The sequence below is a fragment of the Patagioenas fasciata genome, chromosome 4, assembly GCF_037038585.1.
Source record: "Patagioenas fasciata isolate bPatFas1 chromosome 4, bPatFas1.hap1, whole genome shotgun sequence".
NCBI classification, from domain to species: Eukaryota; Metazoa; Chordata; class Aves; order Columbiformes; family Columbidae; genus Patagioenas; species Patagioenas fasciata.
The window spans coordinates 2,636,229-2,659,442 of NC_092523.1; the positions used below are offsets into that span (position 1 = coordinate 2,636,229).

Here is a 23,214-nt window from a genome sequence, read left to right on the forward strand (position 1 = left end):
ACGCTGGCTCTTCATACACGCTGTTTGTTTATGGGAAGTGGATGCTGACACCCGTTGTGCATTTGTTTTGCTGGGGAAAAAGAGAACAAACCAAACTTTGGTCACCGAAGCTGAAAAGCAGAAGAGCTGCACCCCTCTGGAGAGCCAGCTGGGAGAGGCGAGCATCCTGGAGACGACTGGAGAGCTGCTCCATGCAGAGCCAAGCGTTTTGTCAGAGGGTGGGATGTGCCCATGGGATCACCATCCCTCTTTGGTTTCTGGCTGGAGATAGGCGTGCTGTGACTGCGCAGATGTTTGCAGGGAAACATTAGCAGGAGAAGCAGAGATTCCCTCTTCCCTCCCTCTCACTTGTCCCTCTGCTCCCAAGGGATTTTTAAGGTCTGTGATTTGAAGTGGAAGGCAGTACGTCTTAAATAAGCAGCATTTGCTTCTGGATGGGGTGTGAGGCTGCACACAGAAAGGAAACAAAACAAACCCAAACCCAGAATAACACATTTATGAAAGTGGAACATATCGTGTTGAGGTACTGGTGTGGATTCTGGCTGTCAGGAATCTGAAGGTGCTTGTGGAGGGAAAGTTGCTTCTGGGCTTTGCCTTGTGGGACATGAAGAGAGGACAGTGCCCAGAGCACTTCTGGCTTTACTTATAATAGTGGGTGGAGACTGGCCTAGAGTGGTCCTGCAACCCCACCTTGTACCCCAACTTATTTCCCAGGTAGTCAAGAATATGGCACATCCAAAACCACCAGGAATTAGACAATTTATGGCATCTGGGGTATTTCAACTTTACAATGGGGAGAATGAGGGCTGGCGTGCACATCAGTGCACGTTTTGGGGGACTGTGGCAAAATTACTAAACAGCAACAGCATGACCGGTGTGTCCTGCTCCCTTCTCTGCTCCCTGGGTTTCTGGAGGACACTGCTTGCGGGGTGTTAGCTCTTAGGAGCGGCAGATTCACTGATGGCAGTGCAAATCGCGTTGCTGTTATTCCCAAGGGAGCCTGTGGAGAGCCAGAGTCATTATGAGCTATTTCAGGCTGTTTTGGCTGGAGGATGAGTGACGATTCTTTCCTGTCAGTCCAAAAGTCAGAGTTCGTTGCAATCCAGGGTAGAGAAAGGGACCCTTAGTGCTTTGAGAGCAAGCAGCTGCCCAAACATGCTTCTTAGACAACAGACTGAGCACTCCCTCGTGCTCTGAGGGTTTGTACAGGAGGCAGAAGGAGCTGGCCCAGCCTGCCAGACTGGATCAGTGGTGGCCACCAGCCCCAGATCCCTTCTCCAGCACTATGCAGGGGAGAAAACACGTCTCTCACCATGGCTGTCTGCAGCGCTTCGCATCCCTGTGCTCCCCTCTCCTTCCCTCCCACCTTGGGCTGATGTCTCCCAGGCTGGCAGGACCACTTGCATCACTCTGCTTTCCAGCAGTTAAAGCCAGCTGGAGCTGCCTGCGAAAAGCTGAGCAGGGTTCTACCAAGAAAGGAGAAGGTGCCATGGGCCTGCCTGTTTGTCTCCATATTAATGTACAGAGGTGGCACTCTTAAGGTCTAAAATAGCCATGCTGGTTGTACACCATAGCCTTATCAAGCAGAAAACGCACGATTTGCAATAGATGCTTTGCCACATTTTTAGAGATTGGGTCTCCCAACATAATAAGATTTGGAAACGAAGATGTGGCTTATCCAGATTCTGGTTTGTTATGATCTTTAAGGTCCGCCATCACATGAGAGCAAGTTGGCTTAGTACTGCTGAGCTGCTGGATGTCTTGGGAAGAGCTTGGGGCTGGAATATGGGGATGCTGCCATTGCTCTGCACCATGCAGGGCAAAGCTTCCTTCTTCAGGTGCCTCTTGTCCTTGCTCTAGACAGTCATGGGTGGATATGAAACCAGGATCTTGGGGAAGGAACTGGAAGCAAACAAGTGAGCCTGTGGTCTGGAGCCAAATAGGCACAGAAATGGTCCCCTTTCCACCCTGGGCTTTGAGATGAGGATGCTGTGAGGGGCTGAAGCTCTCCTCAGATATCTGGGATCCACATCCCTAGCAAGTGTGGGAGAAGCAGGAGGTACCAGTGGAGCAATTTGGCTGTGAGAACAGAGGGAAGCAGCAGAGGGATGCCTAGAGGCAAGTTTCAACAGATGTGTCTGGAAATGGCTGCAATTTCCATGGCCAGCCTTATGAACCTGGACAGCAAGAGGTCTGCCCAGGCCACCGCAAAAAAGGTTTGATAATCTCCGTGAAAATTTACAGATGCTTTTAAACAGCATTAAAGCAATGCCCTCATGGAGGCATCACCTGCTGCAAAAGTTTTCCAGCCAAAAAGGGCCACGTGACTGTCCACTGGGGCAGTGAAGCAGAAGCTGAATTTATGTCCCCAAAGTGGGAAACTGAGCTGGGGATGGAAGGATTTGGGGATGCTCAGGGTGTGGTAGGGACATGGCTGTGTTCCTGTGCCAGTGGGAACTCAGGCAGAGCCAGCTTGACCTAGGGAGACTTCACAGCTTGTTTTCCATAGGGAATGAGTGTTGGTGGTTATCCTCCATGTGTCCCTGGGTGACTGCCCATGTTCCCCCACCAGCAACTGCTCTGAGATAGTGAGGCAAAGCCTTGGAGCAACAGACTTCATGTGCTGCTGGGTGGTGGGGGTCCCACCTTGCTCCCCTCCAGCCAGGTTGCCCTGTCAGCCGAGTGCCAGATGTTTGTACATCACAGAATCCCAGCCTGGCTGGGGTTGAAGGGACCTCTGGAGATCATCCAGTCCAACCCACCTGCTCACACAGGGTCACCAGGGCAGATCACACAGCGTCGTGTCCAGGCGGGTTTGAATGTCTCAGAGAAGCTCCACAGGCTCCACAACCTCTCTGGGCAGCCCGGACCAGGCTCTGGCACTTCAAAGAAAAGTTTCTCATATTCAAGTGGAACCTCCTGTGTTTCAATCTGTGCCCATTGCCCCTTGCCCTGTCATTGGGCACCACTGAACAGAGTCTGGTCGCATCCTCTTTTGTCCATATCTGTCCACAGTGATGTCTCAAAGGCAAAGCTTACCCTGCTCTAGGGAACCAGGCATCATGCTCCTCTCTCCCTGCTCCCGAGACATCGCAATAGCCCAGGTGAGTGGGTTTGTTTTCCCTGATTCATGCACTTCTCAGCTGACAACCTTTGAAATGCCACCAGTTTGATAGGGAGTATCAGCCTTGCTTAGGTCTTCCATGGCCTTCAAGGTTATCACTTAATCTCACGGCTAATTAAGAGTGACCTGGTCCATGCCATCACAGGCTGCTGCCGTCATTGACAGAGACAAGTGATGATAAAGAAGAAATGGGTGTTTAATTTGATGTTTAATTAGCCTGTGTGAGTCTCTGCAGGTTCCTAGCAGAGGCTGGAGTGGGAACAGGACAAGTCAGGATGACAGAAGGGCTTCACTGATCTTTGCTTCCCACCATAAGGACCACTTTGGTTTGTCCAGGCTGGAGAAGAGCAGGCACTTCTTGGAGCAAGCCCAGGCTTTATTAAGAGCAGCAAATGGTCCTGTCTGGTGGAGAACAACCAGCCTTTCCTAGGCACCAGTGGCCAGCATGCCAGTTTGCCTTGCAATCAACCTGGATCCATCTGAGAGCTTCTCCTGTCTTCATTCCCTTTATTTTGAAGGCCCTGAGAATGTGAAGTAGCCCTCTGAGGTCCATCAAATACACCAGAGAAGTGTCCCTGACCATCAGATGAATAAGGAGGAAGATTAAAACAAGCAGAAAATGACCTTTAGGGTTACTGCATGAGGCACAGGGTGTGTTCAGAGACACCCCAGCTCCTGGCTATGAAAGCATTACCCAGGACTGTCGTGCTTAGTAGACACCTTCACTCTTCCCTCCAGAGGCAGAGATGGTCTTTTGTTTGACACATTTCCTCCTGGTCACTTTCTAAGTCACTATCCCTAGAGGGGTTGGACAGATGGAGAAGAGGTTCCCAGGGACATGGATTAGTGCTAGGAGTGTGTTAATGGTTGGACTCGATGATCTTGTGGGTCTTTTCCAACCAAAATGATTCTATGATACTATCATTTGAAATTTGGGGTTTGGGGAGAGAAGGCACCTCCTTGTCTGTCATGAGTCAGGCAGGGACAAGGTCACCCTTCCACCTTGTGTGTATCATGCAGGAAGGCATGTGGGGTGAATCCTCATCTTTGCTTTGGGAACAAAAGATGCTTTGTTGCTAAGTAGACCAGTACATTTGGTATCCTTGAAGTCCTAAATATACTCTTCAAAGGGAGGATTTCATACCTATCAGGCTCCCCACCAGCATGGCTCCCTTTGATTCCTGTTCCTCCCCGACCCACCTCGGGCAGCGCTGGCCCCATTCCCCTGTGTGACAATGTGCTGTAGTTCAGGGACGGTGACCAGGGACTCCTGCAGCTGGTTGTGCTCAGTGCAGAGCAGATGCCGTGGGCTTTGAACTGACCTTGCCTGCCAAGTGCTGGTTGCTGAAAAGCAGGGACAGGAGTCTGAGAAGTGTGAACCATGTCAGCCTCATCCACCAGCTCCTGTCCAGGCTGGAGGTCCCTTGCAAGCATCCACACTTCTGCAAGGAGCAGACTGACAAAAAGAGAGAAAATCGCTTTCCTACTGAGTTGTCTTAGAAACTTGAGTTACTCTGAAACACCTCTTCAACCAGGATAGCTTGGGCTTTGGTTTGTTCAAAAAATGATAGGATTGAGGGGCAGCAGGCATGGGCTGAAACACAGGAGGTTCCATCTAAACGTGAGGAGAAACTTCTTTCCTGTGAGGTGCCAGAGCCTGGCCCAGGCTGCCCAGGGAGGTTGTGGAGTCTTCTTCTCTGAGACATTCAAATCCGCCTGGACACGACCCTGTGTGATCTGCTCTGGTGACCCTGCGTGAGCAGCTGGGTTGGGCTGGGTGATGTCCAGAGGTCCCTTCAACCCCAACCAGTCTGAGATTCTGTGACCTTTAGGGACTTGAGCTACCAGTACATGGAGCTGCTACCAATTGGCTGTGGCAGTTTGTCCCTGATCTGTCTGTCCTTTGGGTCTTGCTGTCAAGTCACCCAACCTGCCGAGTGTCCTGCCAGGAGAGGCAGCCACCAGCCTGGCCTCAAGTGGGCCAGGACTACTGGATGTGGGCTGGGCATTGCGTCTCCTGAGACCTCCAGGCCTTTGGTCTTCCCTGCTCTGGGAATCCGGGCATCATGAGTCAAAGGTTTTACAGGGAGATGCAAGTAGGAAGACTAAAGATAGGTCTCTTGCAGCATCTATGAGTTCAAATCCATTTCACGGATGGAAGAGTGAGGTCCGAATGAAAGGATTTGGACCCTTGAGAGGGTCTCAAGACTGCTGTCCACAATCCGTTCTCTACAAAGCTTGCACCGAGATACAGCCTTGGTCTCCTCAGCCACTGGGTCTGCCCCTCTCACCAGATGTCCATGGCCAAAGTGGGAGCACACCAGGTCTCATGAATACTTCTAGCCCCAGGGACTGATGAAAGGTGCTTGGAGACTGGGTTCCTCCTTTCCAAAGCAAACACTTTAACAAGGTCCTGTCTGAGCATCAAAGAGAATAACAACAGCCATTGCAAGAACAAATCAGCGCCTGTGTGCCCCACTGAAAGCCAGACGTGAATTTCAATATACAGCTGCACTCGAGGAGGACAGAGCAAAATTTGTGATGCTGGCCATAGGGAAAAAATCAAAACCCATGATTGAAGATTGCCTGGTACTTGACAGAGTTAAAATCTCCAGGCAAGGTTTTCAGCTTGCTCTTTTTTCCTCTTTTTTTTTTTTTTTTTGTCTTCTCTTTTTCCTCCCTCTAATAAAAATCAACCAATTATAAATATTATTAGGCAGATAAAAACTGCTGGCTCAGACACAGCTTTCAGACACACCGATTTCCAGATCCCCATCACTTCAGCTTGTTCCAGCTGCCACAAAAGCAAATGAGCTGACAGCTTCAGAATTAGAAACCCTCTGCCACCTTCTCTTTGCTGGAAGCAGTGAAAACCTTTTTTTTTGAAGAGAGAGACGTAAAAAGAAAAGCGATTTTTTGATTATTTTTTTTGCATCCTGATGTAGCTCAGGTTCCAAAATTAGGAGACCATCTTGAAAACCTGCAGAGCTGCGTAGCTTCAGAAACAGGTCTAGAAGCAGACACCTGCAGCAATTAGGAAACTGCTCTGCTTAGATTTTTTGCTTGTATTGCCCTAATTCCTAAAGGATATGTGGGACTTCATTTCCCCAAAATCTTAGAGGAGTGTCTGTAACATTAAGCTTAGCTCCAGCAAGCCAGAAGAAAGCCAGTCCAGAAGGAGGAAGGGACTAGTTTTCAGCGGCCCAGCACACAGCATCACACTTACTCTCATTTTGGGAAGAGTCTAGAGCTCCAAGCCAGCCCTGATGGCACTGGAAGAAAGCAGAAAGAGGGAAAGATCTGGCACAGCTTAGTTGTTTTTGCATAAAGTCCTTCCAGTGGCTGAAGGGAGTTGGACTAAGGGTCTGGCGGGGCTGGTTTGGAGAGGAGGATCACAATGCACCAGTGGCTTCTTCAGTCTCACCACTCATCCTTCTCCTCAGCCCACACCTGCTGTGCGCCTTTGGAGCTGTGATCACAGTGCCAGTGGCTGCTTCTCCAAATACCTTCTGTCCCACCTCCTTGAGGTGTCTCGGTGCCTTCCAGGCTCTGCTCTTCATCACTGTACCCTCACCTCCTGCTCCCGACATTCTTGGCTTTAGCATCTCTGCCATGTTTACCAAAGTGTTGGCTGGGGGTGTCACATCCTGCTCTGCTCCAAGCATTGACATTTCCAACATAGACTCATAGAATCATTTTGGTTGGAAAAGCCCCTCAATATCATCAAGTCCAACCATTAACCCACCCCTGGCACTGCCCCATGTCCCTGAGAACCTCATCTCTATGTATTTTAAACCCCTCCAGGGATGGTGACTCCAGCACTGCCCTGGGCAGCCTGTTCCAATGCCCCACAGCCCTTTGGGGAAGAAATTGTTCCCACATCCAACCTCAACCTCCCCTGGTGCAACTTGAGGCCGTTTCCTCTGCTCCTGGCGCTTGTTCCTGGGGAGCAGAGCCCGACCCCCCTGGCTCCAAGATCCTTTCAGGCAGTTCAGAGATCAGAAGGTCTCCCCTCAGCTCCTGTTCTCCAGCTGAACCCCCCAGGTCCCTCAGCCGCTCCCATCACACTTGTGCTCCAGCCCCTCACCAGCTCCGTTCCCTTCTCTCAACTCGCTCCAGCACCTCAAGGCCTTTCTTGGCGTGAGGGGCCCAAAACTGACCCCATGACTTGAGGTGCAGCACCCACAGACACGATCAGTAACTCCTTAAGCTGTGCTTGTTCCCCATGCTCTGCACCTCTGGGAGCCGCTGAAAGAGCAGCTGAAGGGAAGCAGAGGGAAAAGAAACTTGATGGGAATGGAAGAAATGCCTTTATATGGGAAGCATCTGGTGCAGAGGCCATGGCATGTCAGTCACCAAGACACCTGGCAGGCAGACAAGGAATCTTTGCTGAGATGGAAACCTGAATTGTAGGCTTGCGTGAAGCCATATTTGCAGCAGCAAGCACAGACTTACAGGGAGGCTTACACAGACCTACACTTCAGCTTAGGTCTTACTCTGACCCTAGGGATAAGCCTAGACTCAGCTTATTAACACACTCTCCCTGGTTTCCTCCAGGTTGGGTTTTATAGGCTGGGGTGGAACAGGTTTACAAGCTTCCCAGGGCAGTGGTGGAGTCACCATCACTGGGGGGGTTGAACAGACGTGGAGATGAGGTTCTCAGGTACATGGGGTAGTGCCAGGGGTGGGTTAATGGTTGGACTTGATCATCTTGAGCTTCTCTTCCAACCAAAATGATTCTATGATTCCATTATCCTGGGAGAATCCCTGATAGCGATGTGCTTGCATTTCTCGAAGTTCCCGCACTGCTTGATGCCGTGCACTGCTCCAAGCGGAGAGATGAAGATGCCCTCCACGTTCAAACTTTCTTTACTCAAACTTTGGATTTCCTCAGCTCCAACACATCCCACAGAATTGCTCTGGGGCCAGACCCACACATTTGGTGCAGCAGCTCCCAAATGTTAGAAGAGCAGCGCAACAGCAGCGAACTAGTAACATAGCAATGTTGTGAGCCAGCCCCTGGGTTGAACTTAGAGAAATTGAGAAATCTGGCTGCAAAGTCAAGCAAAGGCTCTTCCTGGCAGCTGTGCTGATTCTTTGCGTTTTCAAAGCGCTTCTGCACTGAGTTCATGGGATGTGAGAGGTGTTGTTTTTCCCTGATGGCACCATCCAGCCATTCTCCAAACAAATAAAACCAGCAAGAGCTCTGGAAAAAAAACCAAACTGTGCAAGGGAGAGTAGAAGTTCTGATTGAGTGAAGACACTTTATTTGGAGGAGGGGATATAATAACACATAACATGTACTCTCTGAGAGCCCTGTGCACGGGAAGTGTGTGTTTGCATGGGGGTCAATGTTATCTAAAGGGTAGAAAAAGTGTTTCTAGCTTGGAGTTCTAGACACAGACCTGCAGAGACACTCCATTTAGTTCAGTTGGAAAGGCCTGGGTTGTATTGCAGAGAGGAATTAAATTTGTTCATAAAACCTTGCTGTTTTTCATGATCAGGGATCTCTGGAGAGCTGACAGTGCTCCTGGCTGCGTTCTGCTGTCCTCAGCCTGTTCAAAGATGGGCTGAAGGACGCCAAAGGCAATGAGGCTGATGCCCAGGTTGTGGACCACTCCTGTGGTCCCCCTGCACCAGAAAAAACCCTCCTCCTGTCATCTTTGGGAGCTTTTTCAAATATTTGCTTAGCAAAATGATTAAGCAGTAGCACTGATTTTTGTTGAGGACTGAAGGGTGATGTTTGGGACAAGGAACCTGTGTCATACCCAGAACAGATTGGTTGATCCTGGGGTTGAAGAATATTTGCAACCCATTTGGTTCCGTTGCTCTGATGAGGAGATGGGTGAAGACAGCTTGGGAAAAGTTTGGTGGCATTTGGGTTATATTGCACATCTGTGTGCGTGGATATACCAGAGGTTTCACTTTCCTTGTCTGCTGTACCATGGCTCTTTGTCTCATTGTAGGCTGCTCCTAACATGGTACATTTGGCTGAAGCTCCGTGCCATGAAAGAAAGCATTTTCTTGGTAGTAGATATTATTTTAGTAATGACAGATCTCCAAACAGTAATTCTACTGATTTATTAAAGAAAGATTTGCTCATTATGCTAACAGGCCATCCCAAGATAATTCCTGCTGAGGTTTTTAGCCCTGTAGTCAGGCAGATCCCCCTTTAGCCAGCCGTGCAGCATCTCCAGCATTGTCACAGGGATGCCACCTCCAGGGAACTTGCTCCACTGGGAGGATGCAGCTTTGCCCCAGGAACCTAACCATGGATTACACAAACTCAGAATTTTCTGCCTTAACGTTACTCCAGACTCTTGTCTGTTGTCTCTGGATGGGCCAAGCTCAGTATGGGAATGATGAGTCCCAGGGTATGGCTCGCAGTCACCTGCTTCTGCTCCATTTCTTGACATGTAGGAAGAAATCATAGAATAGTTTGGGCTGAAAGGGACCTTCAAAGCTCATCCAGTGCCACCCCTGCCATGAGCAGGGACATCTTCACCAGCTCAGGTTGCTCAGAGCCCCGTCCAGCCTGGCCTGGGATGTCTCCAGGGATGGTTCATCCACCACCTCTCTGGGCAAGCTGTGTTTAGCCCAGATGTTTGAGGATGCTAGGAAGACTTCCCTACCTTCTGGCCTAGTCAGGAAGATGAAGAGATGAACAGTCTCTGTTGATGGACACATTTCTAGCCCAGGAGAAGGAGAGCACAGCAAACCCCCAGCTCCTCTCTCTCACTCCTCTGTTGCTGGTTCACAGATGCTGTGCAGGTAACACGGTCTCAGGTGCCCTGGGTGGAAAGGAGAGAAGCTCCTGTGAGCTGTGGGTTTGTCTGCCCAGGCTGATGCAGGGAAGAACAGGCACGGATGCCACAGCTGTAGGCTCATCCAAGAATTTTCTTGTGTCATATGTCCATTACCAGTTCAGTCTGTCCTTCGTTTTCCATGGGGAATGAACATCTCATGGGGGAAAAAAACATGGTAAACAAGATGAACAGGTAATGCTGTGCCTTGGCTTGCAGACTAAGAACTTATGCTTCATCCTAACAAAGACTACTAGCACTGAGCACTGTCAGCCTGATGTCCAAAAGGTGATAATGAAACCGATGTAGCATGAATGCCTGTGGATATGTCACCGGTTAACTCAACCCTTCTGTGATTCTGTGCTCGTGAACAGAAAAACTGCAAAAACTCTACATCCTCAGTATTCCATCAAGAGCGTAGTGCACATCTCTGGAATTCCCAAAAGTACTTCTATGGGACAGGACAACAGTAAGGACCATTGCACCACCAACCATCAGCTACCACAGAAAGTCTTGACCACAAATTAAGGGGAGTACAACTGGGAATATTTAGCCAGTGGATGTTGGCTCTGCTGTAGGCAAAGGAAGGGCAAGCTCTGCTTCACAGCCATCTCTTGTAGCCTCAACAGTCCTTCACCCCTCCTGGAGATCAAGACTATGTGAAGATAAAGACCTTGGGTGGATGACCCCCCTACTGGCAGCTCTTGGGCAAATCACAGAATCCCAGACTAGTTGGGTTGAAGGGACCTCTGGAGATCATCCAGCCCAACCACTGCTCACGCAGGGTCACCAGAGCAGATCACACAGGGTGGTGTCCAGGCGGGTTTGAATGTCTCAGAGAAGGAGACTCCACAACCTCTCTGGGCAGCCTGGGCCAGGCTCTGGCACCTCACAGGAAAGAAGTTTCTCCTCATATTCAGATGGAACCTCCTGTGTTTCAGTCTGTGCTCGTTGCCTCTCGCCCTGTCACTGGGCACCACTGAACAGAGTCTGGTCCATCCTCTGACACCCACCCCGGAGATATTTATCAGCATTGATAAGATCCCCTCTCAGCTTCTCCAGACTGAACAGCCCCAGGTCTCTCAGTGTCTCCTCATCACAAAGATGCTTCAGATCCCTCAGCATCTTTGTGTCCCTCCGCTGGGCTCACTCCAGTAATTCCTTGTCCTTCTTAAACTGGGGAGCTCGGAACTGGACATGGATGCTCTTGACCAGGTTTCTGTCTTCTCCAGCAACAACCCGAACAGCGCAGCATTGGGACAGGGATAATGGGCAGTGCAGTTTCATCCCAGGAGCCACGAAGACTTTTATCACTGCTGAGCCAGGCTGACAGATTAGATTATTAGGTGATTAGAGCTCTCTGGGAAATCAGCACACCTGCATATTACTGTTTTATGCCTTCTTTCAAGTTCCTGATAAAATAATCTCCCTCATCCTCCCCACCTTCTCCAAAGACCTGGCCTTGCAGCTGTACAAGCAAATGACATCCCCTCCATTTATAACCATCAAAGAAAAAGCAAGAAGGGGAGGGGGAAAACCCCCAACCCTCAGTGCTAAGAGGATGCATTAAAATGTTATTAAGTCTCTTGAATTTCATTTGCACAGCTGGAGCTATCGCTAACCAGAGATGGGAGTGAGCTGAAAGGAAGGACACCCCTTCACCGCTCGCTGTTTTCCAAGTGTATCACTGCAGAATCTCAGCAGGATAAATGCGTCCCTGCATGACACATGACAGATTTATTCTCCCCTCTTCAGAAAGATGTATAAATAAAGCGAACAGGTAATCGGTGGTGTACCTGGGGAGTCGGCAATCCGCTCGCAGCATCTTCTGCAAGGAGATATAAGTGGAAAGTGAGGCGCATCGCTAATTCTGGGGGTTGTACTTGCATAACATCTCAGCTATTGGTATCAAATCGAGACAAATTTTGCGCCTCAAGACCCGTTCATCCCAGATCTAAAGCAGCCTGGGAAGACAGGAAAAGGTGTCTGACTTTGCCTAAATACACAGACAAACAAGTGACTCAGTTTTTCTCCCTGGAAAACTGGCGTGGCCCCTGTGAAGTGACCCTGATTTGAGTTTGTCATTACAATCCAAGAGAAGAAAGCCTGGTGCTGGGGGAGATGCTGATGAACTTGTTGCAGAGATGTCTTGCAGTCACTCGGTGAAAAGGCAAGGTATTTTAATGAAACACTGGGGTAGTTTAAAAAAATCTTGCTCAAATTTTGAGGTTTTTCTCATTGCTAGCTCACAATCCACATGCAGAGGTGGCATTGCTGTGGTGATGGAGGGGTCTTTGGGGGAATGAATCCACATTACAGGCACATCAGCCACTCCAGCTGAGAGTTGGCATTCAGTAAAAAAATCATGGAAAGGGTTAGACCTCTGTGCCCTCTGCAAGGTTTGCTGTGATGGAGAAAGCCATGGCCATGTCATCATGGACACAGCTTCAGTCTTACTGCTGGCTTGTACAAACATCCATGTACAGCCTTTTCATCACAAACTCTACCTTCTCTGACCCTGTTTATTCCCTTTCTATGCTATTCTTTTCTCTGGAACTCAGTACTCATTTTTGGCTGCCGTGGGTCTCTGCTGTTATAGAACCATAGAATCATGTTGGTTGGAAAAGACCTTTAAGATCATCAAGTCCAACCGTTAACCCAACACTGCCAAGTCCACCACTAAACCATGTCCCTAAGAACCTCATCTCCCCGTCTTTTAAACCCCGGGGATGGTGACTCCCGCACTGCCCTGGGCAGCCTGTTCCAATGCCCCACAGCCCTTTGGGGAATAAATTGTTCCCCAGATCCAACCTCAGCCTCCCCTGGCGCAACTTGAGGACATTTCCTCTCATCCTATCACTTGCTGTTTATCCCTACAATGCCTCTAATCTCCCATGCTGCTCTGTCCTCTCTGTTTTTTGCTAGTGTTTCCCACATGAGCCCATTCAGTTCTGCACTCTTGCCTGGACAGACCCTACAAAACAGACTGATGACCATGGTGAGCTGTCACCTGAACACTCGTTGCAGCTGCTTGGCAGATAACAGGTCAGAAATAAACACAGATTTCATTAAGTTAGCCCTAAGAATGGGTCTTTGATGCACTACACCAGCTGAGACTTCACAAGGGTTCACCCTTGTGGATCAGATGGAACTGTTCACCCTAAACCCTGTAGTCCAAGCATCAGCCCCAATAGCTGAGCTGGACATGGGAAGGTGGAGGCAACTCCATATTCTGCCTGGTCAGGTGCAAGTCAAAAGGGCCAGTTTGGTAGCCCAGGTCTCACTAAGTCACCTCCCTGGGTATCCGAGCTCTGAAGAGGGTTGGTGGTTTTTTGGAGGATGGCCAGCGATTCATGCTGAGCAATGATGGGCCCCTAGAGAAATGCACGCTATGCCACAGGTTCCAAATTTCTGTAGGAAAATGGTGAAGCTGTGGGTTCATCCCATCAGGAGTCCTGATGTCATGGTAGCACTAAATAAGATGAATCATAGCGCCAGGATGCAAGTTCAAGGTAGATTTTGGAGCACAGCAAGGGACTGAAGCCCTCTCAATGTAGAGTTGTCTTCTGCATGGGGGCTGTGCATCATGTAAGAGGTGACATGGCTGTGCTTTCTGCAAGGAACAGCAGAGAACACAAGGCAATGTTGGTCCTCCAGATGCAGGATGAGTTTGTGGATGGGCACGTTTGTGGACACTGAAATTGTAAGGGACCAGTTGTTGTATTGGATCTCTTGGGGTATGGCGCCACCACACCGAGTTCCATGACTAGATGGTGAAAACCACTTGTGTCTCCATGATCCGTGCACTGGATCCTCTGCAGTAAAAAAGCACGGACCCATCTACCACCTCCTTAGACCAACAGCTGATGTGTAGGGAATAAAAACACCTTGTGTGTGCGTCACCCTTGGAGAAACCCCAAGGACAGACCTGGCAGGGACTCAGCCATCCCCACACGCCACGTCTTTGATTAAAGGGAAAGGGAGTGGGGGAGGATGGAGGGAAAGCCCATGGAGGAAATCAAATCAAAATTCACAGCAACTCTGCCTTTTAATTTGATGATTTCAGGGCTGTTCATAAATTTACATATTTAATTAAATGCCACAAGCAAATGATTTTTCCATTAGGCTCTGTGTTCCTTATTACACTTCACAAAGCACAAGTTCTCCTTCCTTGTGTGCAAGGCCAGATAACGCTCCCCTGACATTCAGGAAACCAGCAGGAGCACATTTCCAGGGTTTTTAGAGCTGTGTGTTTTTTTCTGTCTCCCCCACCCCTGCTTCTTTGCTGAACAAGCTTGAAAATAAAGAAGAGGGAAATTTCCATGCGGTTGTCTCCCCTCTCCCCCTTCTCTCTGCCAAGGATGTCTTTGAAAGCATGAATTAGAAAAAAGGAAGAAAACGAAGAAAGAGGAGATTGAAAGTGCTACAAGAAAGGAAAAGGGGAGATAAATAAATAAAGCCAAAGGGAGGGAATACAAAAGGCAAGTGAAATGAATCCTTCCCAGGCTGCTTTAAGAGCTCAGAGTTTGCTGCTTGAAGCTCCCTCCCAGCAAAGGAGATCCCAGGAAGAATCCCCTTTCCCCATACATTGTTAGTCCCCCTTTTGAGGAAAATTAGCTGGCAAGGTACAATGTGGGGCTGCCTGATGTAAAAAAGGGTCATTGGGAGCTCCGGTGCTCTTCCAGCTGGCTCCTGCTTTTGCTGGTGTTCCCCTCGTTTCTCAGCACTGACTTTGTTGCTTGTTCACAGGCAAACTGAATTTGCTGCATCAAAGTGTTTTGGGACAGTCGTGTTTGACTCCAGGTGAAATATCCTCTCCTTAAGCACCTGGAAAGGGAAAACCTCCTCTTTACCTTCCACCACAGTCCCCCGGAGCCTGTTGTAACACCCTTTACGCATCAATAGTTAGGGATTACATCAAAGATGTTCTGCCATAACGGTTTCCAGGGTCTAAATCACTCAGCAATGCTTCTTGGGCTGAAGACATGTAGGGGAGAATAACACATAAGAGCAATGAAAAGTGACACAGTGAATACAGTCTGGCTTAAAAAGTCCCTAAACGACGAGTTTTTGTACAGAAAGGTGTCATTCCACACACATACACACACTCCTCTTGAAGTTCTCCCCTAAGCACAAGCTGTTGGCACCATAAGGGACAGACTTTCCATGTGTTTGCAGCCGTCACCTCCCTTGGAAAGCTGCAACGTGGAGATGAGTGGAGCCATGAACTGTGTGACAAGGCAGAGCATCCTCGTTTACAGGATGCTCCATTCACGCTGATTAACCATATGCTTAGTGGGGTTGTAACCTTGTGTGCGGTGTTTAAACAACAGGGATCCAGCCATCACGGGCATGTCTGGATGCTGCTGCCAAACAGTGGGGGCAGAGGCTGCCACTGCCATTGCAGCCCAACATCCCCCAGCTGCAGGGGGAATCAAAAGTGGAATGGAATGGAATAGGATAGGATAGGATAGGATAGAATAGAATAGAATAGAATAGAATAGAATAGAATATAGAATAGAATAGAATTAGAATTATTAGAATTTGAATTAGAGTGGAATAGAGTAGGACAGAACAGAGCAGAATAGAGTTAGATTTAGAGTAGAATAGAGCAGCATAGAACAGAGCAGAATAGAATAGAAGAGAATTAGAACTAGAGTAGGACAGAACAGAGCAGAATAGAGTTAGATTTAGAGTAGAACAGAGTAGCATAGAACAGAGCAGAATAGAACAGAAGAGAATTAGAACTAGAGTAGGAATAGAATAGAATAGAATAGAATAGAATAGAATAGAATAGAATAGAATAGAATAGAATAGAATCGAATCATAGACTTTTCAGTTGGAAGGAACGTACAGTGATAATCTAGTCTCACTTCGGGGCTGAGAAGAAGTTAAAACATGTTATTAAGGGCATTTTCCAAATGCCTCTTAAACACTGACAGGCTTGGGGCATTGACAACCTCCCCAGGAAGCCGGTTCCAGTGTTTGACCAAGTACAGTGCCTAGATCAAGTCCTGCTGTTATTGCTCTGGGTGGCATTAACTCCAGTCTCAAGGAAGAGATAATGTTCTATGCATGTTTAAGAAAAAACAAAAGCAACAGACATGTAAAATACCAAAACAATCATATTCTGAAAAAAAAAAAGGCGTAGGAGGCCTCTCTCCAGGTGTTCATCTCCTTGCAGGAGTCATTTAAGCCAAATATTCTTCACTTCTGCTGATGGAAGCCACTTGAGAAAAGTAAAACAAAAGCCTCGTGTAATCCTTGCTGTACCAGCACACTCAGGAGACTCTGTATCCTTTTCTATCACAAAGAAAATGAGCCATTCAGCCTGTATTCCCAGGGAAGGACCACAAAAACCCACTTATCTCCTCTGTGATGCCTGGATGCTTTGGCCCTTCTGCAAGGTTTGGGTCCCTGAATGCCGCTAAGCAAATGTTTACTGAAAAAAACCCAACAACTGTGGCTGTGGAAGGATATTTAGAAGTTGTTTTGTTCCTAGTGTTGCTGGAGACAGAGGGTGATACATAGTAAATTGGTTCTTAGGATGTATATAGCACTACGGGGAGCTGGGTATAGTAAGACAGTGTGATCATAAAACCTCTCGTCTCATAAAGGAATTTGACTCTCCCTGGGATTTGTCATCAGGGATTGGGGATTTTTATTTAATGGTTGCAGCCAGTGCTGGTCTCTCAGTTTGAAGATGTTCTCAGGACAGTTCAGAGCTGGGGGAGATGAGGGTACATAACGTTTTGCTTTTGCTCACTTTCCCCTTTCCCCAAAGAGCCTTATTTCCCTGCCAGGCTGGTGGGAGTGGAGCCAAAGGCTCTTCAGCATCTTCACGAGGCCAGAAATAAGACCTCTATTATAACAAAAGGGAAATAGAGGCAGCTGGTTCCCACTGCTTGCTGAGGTCAGACAGCAAGGGTCTGGCTGGACAATTGCTATAGATCGTATTTTACTACACTGCCACCGACTCAGCTGCAGCACATCCATCTGTGGTTGAGCTTAGGTCAGCTGCTGGATCTCAGCTGACAGGTGGTAGGTCCTACCTCAAGGGTCACAACTTATTAAAATGTAATTGCATGGTAAATTGAATGCATTGAAGTATTGTCTGATCACCATCCAAATCTTTGACTGGGATGGTGGAGAATGTTAATGATCTGATCTACAAATCCCAGGAACCAGAGGAAGGTTTATCTACAGATCTCGCTCAAGGACTGTGATTTGCTTTGTGTAGGCTTTGCTCTAGCAGCAAGATCCTTATTCCTCTCTCAGCTGACACATGGAGGTACCAGCTGGGGGTGCAGGAGGTGGTCCAATCTCCTGCAGGTCCAAGTGGAATTATAGGAGAACCTTGTGCAAAACCAAGCTTGTCTTTGCTCTTTGCAGAGTGCACTGGTATGGAGGTGTCTGTGACAGAGGCTCAAACCATGACCGTAAGAATGCTCCTGAATTAACTGACCCAACTGATATGCAGGATGTGGTAGGTCCAGATGCCATGCTGTTGCATCTACAATGCTTTCAGGAATTGAGCTAATCTCACCCACTATAAAGTGGCTTGAAGACACACCAGCCATGGTGGAAAATGGGATGCAGGGATGAGTTTGTGCTTCATGTGGCGCTGCACATGCCTTTTGGGGATGGAGCACACACAGACTCTATCACAGGAAAGCCTTGGAGGGATGGATAGAAGCTGTGACCAAGCTCTTTAACTGATGGATGACTGGAGAAATTTCATGGGAAAACTTTACTTGGGAAACTACATTCCAAATAAAGACCATCCACTTGCTGAATATGGTCATATGTAGATGTGCATCCCCAAACCAGCTTCACCCTTCAGCACTGGAGGCAAAGCACCACTAAAAATGAAGGTTGAGGAAACTCAGAGGTGGTTGGAGGCAGATCACCAATGGTTACCCAAAGAGGTGTTACAGACCTGTGACAGATGCCAGACACCAGTTTTATTCGGACAATGACTTTGGATTGTAGGAGATGTTTGGACCAAGCCACACGCAGTCATCCGAGGAGGACACTTAGAGATTTCAATGGCCCAGCCCTTTTTGCTGATTAGTTTGTTTTCAAATTCTCCATCTCCTGAACATCCTTCCCTCTGACCAACAAAGCCAGACTGCCCTTGGGGCTCTGGATAGGACCGTGCTTGCATTTAAAGATTTAGTGTTGCGCATTGTTGAGCCCAGGCTATTCCACAGGTACCCAGTCAGCAGTCAGAAGGGGGAGAGAAACTGGGATGTCTCTTGAAATGTCCAATCTCAGACAGGACTCATGGACAGGGAGTCTTTAATTCTGCAGGAAGAGTAATTATACAATCACAGAATGATTTTGGTTGGAAGAGCCCCTCAAGATCATTGAGTGCAACCATAACCCAACCCTGGCACTACCCCATGTCCCTGTGAACCTCATGTCCGTCTGTCCAACCCTCCAGGGATGGTGACTCCAGCACTGCCCTGGGCAGCCTGTTCCAATGCCCCACAGCCCTTTGGGGAAGAAATTGTTCCCCAGATCCAGCCTCAACCTCCCCTGGTGCAACTTGAGGCTGTTTCCTCTGCTCCTGGCGCTTGTTCCTGGGGAGCAGAGCCCGACCCCCCTGGCTCCAAGCTCCTTTCAGGCAGTTCAGAGATCAGAAGGTCTCCCCTCAGCTCCTGTTCTCCAGGTTGAACCCCCACAAGTCCCTCAGCTGCTCTTCATAAGACTTGTGCTCCAGACCTCTCACCAGCTTCATTGCTCTGATATGGAAAGACCAAGGAGAAAGCACAACCCAAGCACCAAGGCACATCCAGGTGACATGGCACAGGCAGGCAGGAACAGAGATAAGTAAGGAAGACAACCCACTAGATGACAAGGTGCAACATGAAAGTACCGTGAGATGTCCACAACTTGTGTCCAGTGCAGGGGTTTAAATACCTCCTCATCTCCTACGTGAGCCCTCAAGATCCTCCTCTGTGGGTCTGACCAGGAGAAAAAGTATTGTTGGTGGCTGCTGGGAGTGGTGCAGCAGCTGGTGACCTGCTGCAGTGCAAAATCAGGGGCTCCTTATCTGTGGGTCCTTCACAGGGTCTAGGTCATGGAGATACTGACCCAGAGTGCACCTAATATTCCATCGTTACTCCTTCTCTGCTTTCAGCTCAAACTTCTCTCCCAACAACACCCCTGGTCTATCCAAAGCAGGGGAGAGCAGATGAGTGATTTCACTCCAGAGCCGTTTGCTGGAATTGAGTCCGTGCCATCTGCTGTGGCATATGCTGTTCACACGACAAGCCGACTGCATTGATGAGCAGACAAAATTGGATCCGTGGGTAGACGAGCTCCATTAATGAAACATCACCAGGATCTTTTGGATCCTGCAGAGCTGTGAGCATGTCTGGCTCTGGGGAGGCTTCGGAGGAGATGCCAAAAAAACATTTTGGGAGGGTTATCTGGACCGTGGCTCAGATCGTGTCAAAGGAGGGGCATATTTGAGCAGACCAGACATGCAGCACATCATACAGAAGTGATAGAAAGATGGTGTTGAGCTTAAAGTCTCACTTTGGTAATGACTGCAATTAGAACAGAGCTGCCATTAAAAGAAACACAGTTCTGTTGTGTACGCAGGCGGAGAAGAGTAAATACCCATTACTTTATTCACTTTATCTTTCTCTACAAATGTGGGCAATCAAAGGCTCCTGCTTGTTGGCAAACAAACAAGCTCATTTACTGCATCTCACCCACCCTGTCTGCTCTGGGTGGGAGATGAGACCTGCTTATACCTCCCCCAAGGGAAGCCCCTGCCCCACTCCTCAGCTCTGCCCCACCAGTGGTGAGAGCCTGGCCCAGGTTGGGCAGAGAGGTGGTGGCTGAACCATCCCTGGAGACATCCCAGGCCAGGCTGGACGGGGCTCTGAGCAACCTGAGCTGGTGAAGATGTCCCTGCTCATGGCAGGGGTGGCACTGGGGGAGCTTTGAAGGTCCTTTCCAGCCCAAGCTATTCTGTGATTCCTCCCTCTGGGCTGCACCTCACCTCCTGTCCCCCTGTCCATCAACCCTTCAGTTTGCTCCCTGGCCTTTTTATGGGAAAAATCTCAGTGGTCGCAGCTGTTCTATCTTCTCCTTGCAGGAAGCAGTCGATTGCATGGAAGGTCGTGGATGCTGCAGTGTAGTGGGTGATGGATGGGGCTGGTTGGGGGGTGAAATGAGGTTTCAGACCTCCAGACCTGATGCACCAGCCCTCTCCTCCGCACACTCCTGTGAGAACGTAACTGCAGTGATGTGAGCTCAAAGATGTCTTGGAGCAACGGGAGGCAAAGGCAAGTTCAGGGATGGCAGGGGGAATAAAACCCGTTGAAACCCATTGTCCCTGCAGGGTTCCCAGTTAACACAGAGAAGCTTGTCTCCCATACCATACGATAATGGAAAATGAGCAGCAAATTGACCCATTAAGAGTGCATCCAGCTGGGCACGCTCTTTCTTAAAGCCTTCATATTGATATGTAGCAAAGAGACCACTCTAGCACATGAAATGGTGTTTGGTCAAATAGTTTATTATGCTGGAACAATGCAGATTTGGCTTGAGTGAAACTCTCAGTGAACTAATTTTCCAGTCATTTGGTCAAAAGCCACTTACAGGATTTTTTTGGTTTTTTTTGGGGGGGTGAACAACTGCTTTTAAAAATTATTCTGCTGTAGAACAGTTGTAGCAGTTTAATAATTTTGTCACATGGAATGTTTTGATTTTTCATTTTCCACTACTGCCCCATTGCAAAATTTAGCAAAATGCAGTGGTTACAAGTAAAATGATGGGGGAAAGCAAGAAACTGAAACCTTTCCTTTGAGATAGGGGAAAATAATATCACTGTGCATCTGGAAAATATGTTTTTCTCTGATTTGAAAGGAGGGGCAAGGGTAATGCTCCGTTTTTAATTTTGTGCTATTCTTTGGGTTTTACTCTGGGTGGACCCAAATGTGCCTTAAACAAGTTATTGCTGCAATTGTCCCAATTAAAATGGAGCAGCTTATTTCCCACAGCATAGAAAAGGCTGCAAATAGAATCACGAGGAATTAGGAGGAGCAGGAGCCTTTCTTATGAAAATGCATAGGTTTCCAACCTGAAAATGGATTGCTGATTTGCTTTGGGCATGTGTTTTTTGTTTTTGCATTTTGACTGATGCAGTGAGGTTTCACTCTGCAGAGAGAGTGCGATTCACCTGTGGGGCTCTTAGGGGGATGCTCCGTGGTTTGTGGCTGTGGACACTACCTGCCACGTGCCCAGAATTGCCTCCATCCATGGCAGAGGGAAGGTCTCTGCTGCCTGGTGGTGGAGGCACATCCAGTCTCATGGTGACACATTGAGGCTGGACATGAGGAAGGAATTGTTGGCCCTGAGGGTGGTGAGAGCCTGGCCCAGGTTGGGCAGAGAGGTGGTGGATGAACCATCCCTGGAGACATCCCAGGCCAGGCTGGACGGGGCTCTGAGCAACCTGAGCTGGTGAAGATGTCCCTGCTCATGGCTGGGGGGGCACTGGGGGAGCTTTGAAAGTCCTTTTCAATCCAAACCATTCTATGATTCTATGAAAGCATCCTCTCAAGCCATTCATTTTGCTCATCCAAATCCCTGTTATCATATTTGATATGTGCTTATCACACCGTACACAACATGGTTTGACTCGGAGACCTATGGGAGAAGGTGGGAGGAATGAGGATGATGATGATGATTATTCAACCCCCTCTTTTCACATGGAGGGGTCCCCATTGCTGTGTGGGGGACAGCAAGCTGAGCATCGCTAAGCTTGGATTTTATGGGGGAAAATCTAGTATTCAGAAAAATATCCCTCAGACCCCAAAATACTGCTGGCTTCCTCCAGCCCGGGAAATGGGCAGACTGGGGGGTCACATCTGTCCTAGCAGAACAAGTAGGGGAAGCAGAAGGGGGGCTGCTGCCCGCGCCTCCGAAAGCGATTAGGGAAGTGATGCCGTCGTGGGAAGTGCTTGTCACTTTTCATTTGCAAACTCCTCTCTGCAGGGATTGCTTTCACACCGTACACAAGAGCGCCAGGGAGCATATTCCTCTTTCGTTTCGGAGAGAAACTTAGATCATCAATATTGTTTGCTAAATCTCTGTCCAGAGAGAGGGAAGAGCTTTGAAATGTTGGGCTGGGATCCTGCAGTGAAGCGAAGTGGGGAACATGTTCTGCTGAGTTCAGAAGGGAAGGAAAAAACATCAGCAGATTAAAATGGAAAAAAAAAAAAAAGGAGATTTCAGACTCTTGCGTTAGTCTGAAGAACAGAACACAGAGAAATTCTCGTGCTCTGGTTTTCTGTGCAGCCCAGAGCATCAGAGATGTTTCTGTCCCCTCCCTGTCATAGCAAAACAGCACAACTGCCATGAGAACGACCCTGCAGCCTCTGCTTGAGTTCACACAGATCTCCTGGCACCTCGAGGACAACGTACGCTCATTACAGCATTAGTTTGGTGATGGCAAGGAGATGGGGAACATCTCTTTGTAGGGAACTACAGTGAAGCCAGCCAACTGTTGTCACATCAGTCACCCTGCAAGACCCTTGTTTTCTTCCTGTAGGGCTACTCTTTGTGGATCCAGAGTCAACCAGACCCTAGTTGCATGGACTTGATGATCTTAAAGGTATTTTCCAACTGAAATGATTCTATTCTATTCTATTCTATTCTATTCTATTCTATTCTATTCTATTCTATTCTATTCTATTCTATTCTATTCTATTCTATTCTATTCTATTCTATTCCATTCCATTCCATTCCATTCCATTCCATTCCATTCCATTCCATTCCATTCCATTCCATTCCATTCTAATGATTTTGACCCTTGCAATGTCCCAGAAAAGAGATCCTGGCACCAGACTTGCTGTGGAAAAGGAGAACAGGGTCTATTTTTTACTATAATGCAGGATCATAAATCATGATTCAGGTTCAGCTCCCTCATGAGAGAAACAGGGTTTCTCCTCGTCCCCTTGCCTGGCCAAGTAGCTTGTCCCCAAACTCAGGTTGACATGGGGTGGCTGAATCAAAATACCCTGTGTGCTTGTTGCATGATAGAGTAGCTAGAGAGCAACTTGTCCTTATGCTGGTAGGAGAGGGAGGACGGTGGCCCCACCTCAGGGTGCAGGACACCCTTGCAGGACAAACTACATCTGAACTGGAATGAGGTACTTGACTGTTATTTCAACCTGGAGCCAGGATGCAGGAGAGAGGTGTCATGGGCACATCTGCACTCAGAAGGTCTCTCCGCAAGACCTGCTCCCAGCTCTCTCCATGGCATGG

General features: G+C 48.4%; 1 long non-coding RNA gene across 1 annotated transcript in view; it reads left to right on the top strand.

Annotated features, from left to right (window-relative positions):
- LOC139827961 (uncharacterized) overlaps positions 1-23,214 on the top strand; it is a 74,770-nt gene that overhangs the window by 24,632 nt on the left and 26,924 nt on the right. The window contains exon 2 of the long non-coding RNA XR_011739105.1: positions 22,499-22,561. This is a non-coding gene — a long non-coding RNA (uncharacterized lncRNA). The remainder of the gene's footprint in view (positions 1-22,498; positions 22,562-23,214) is intronic.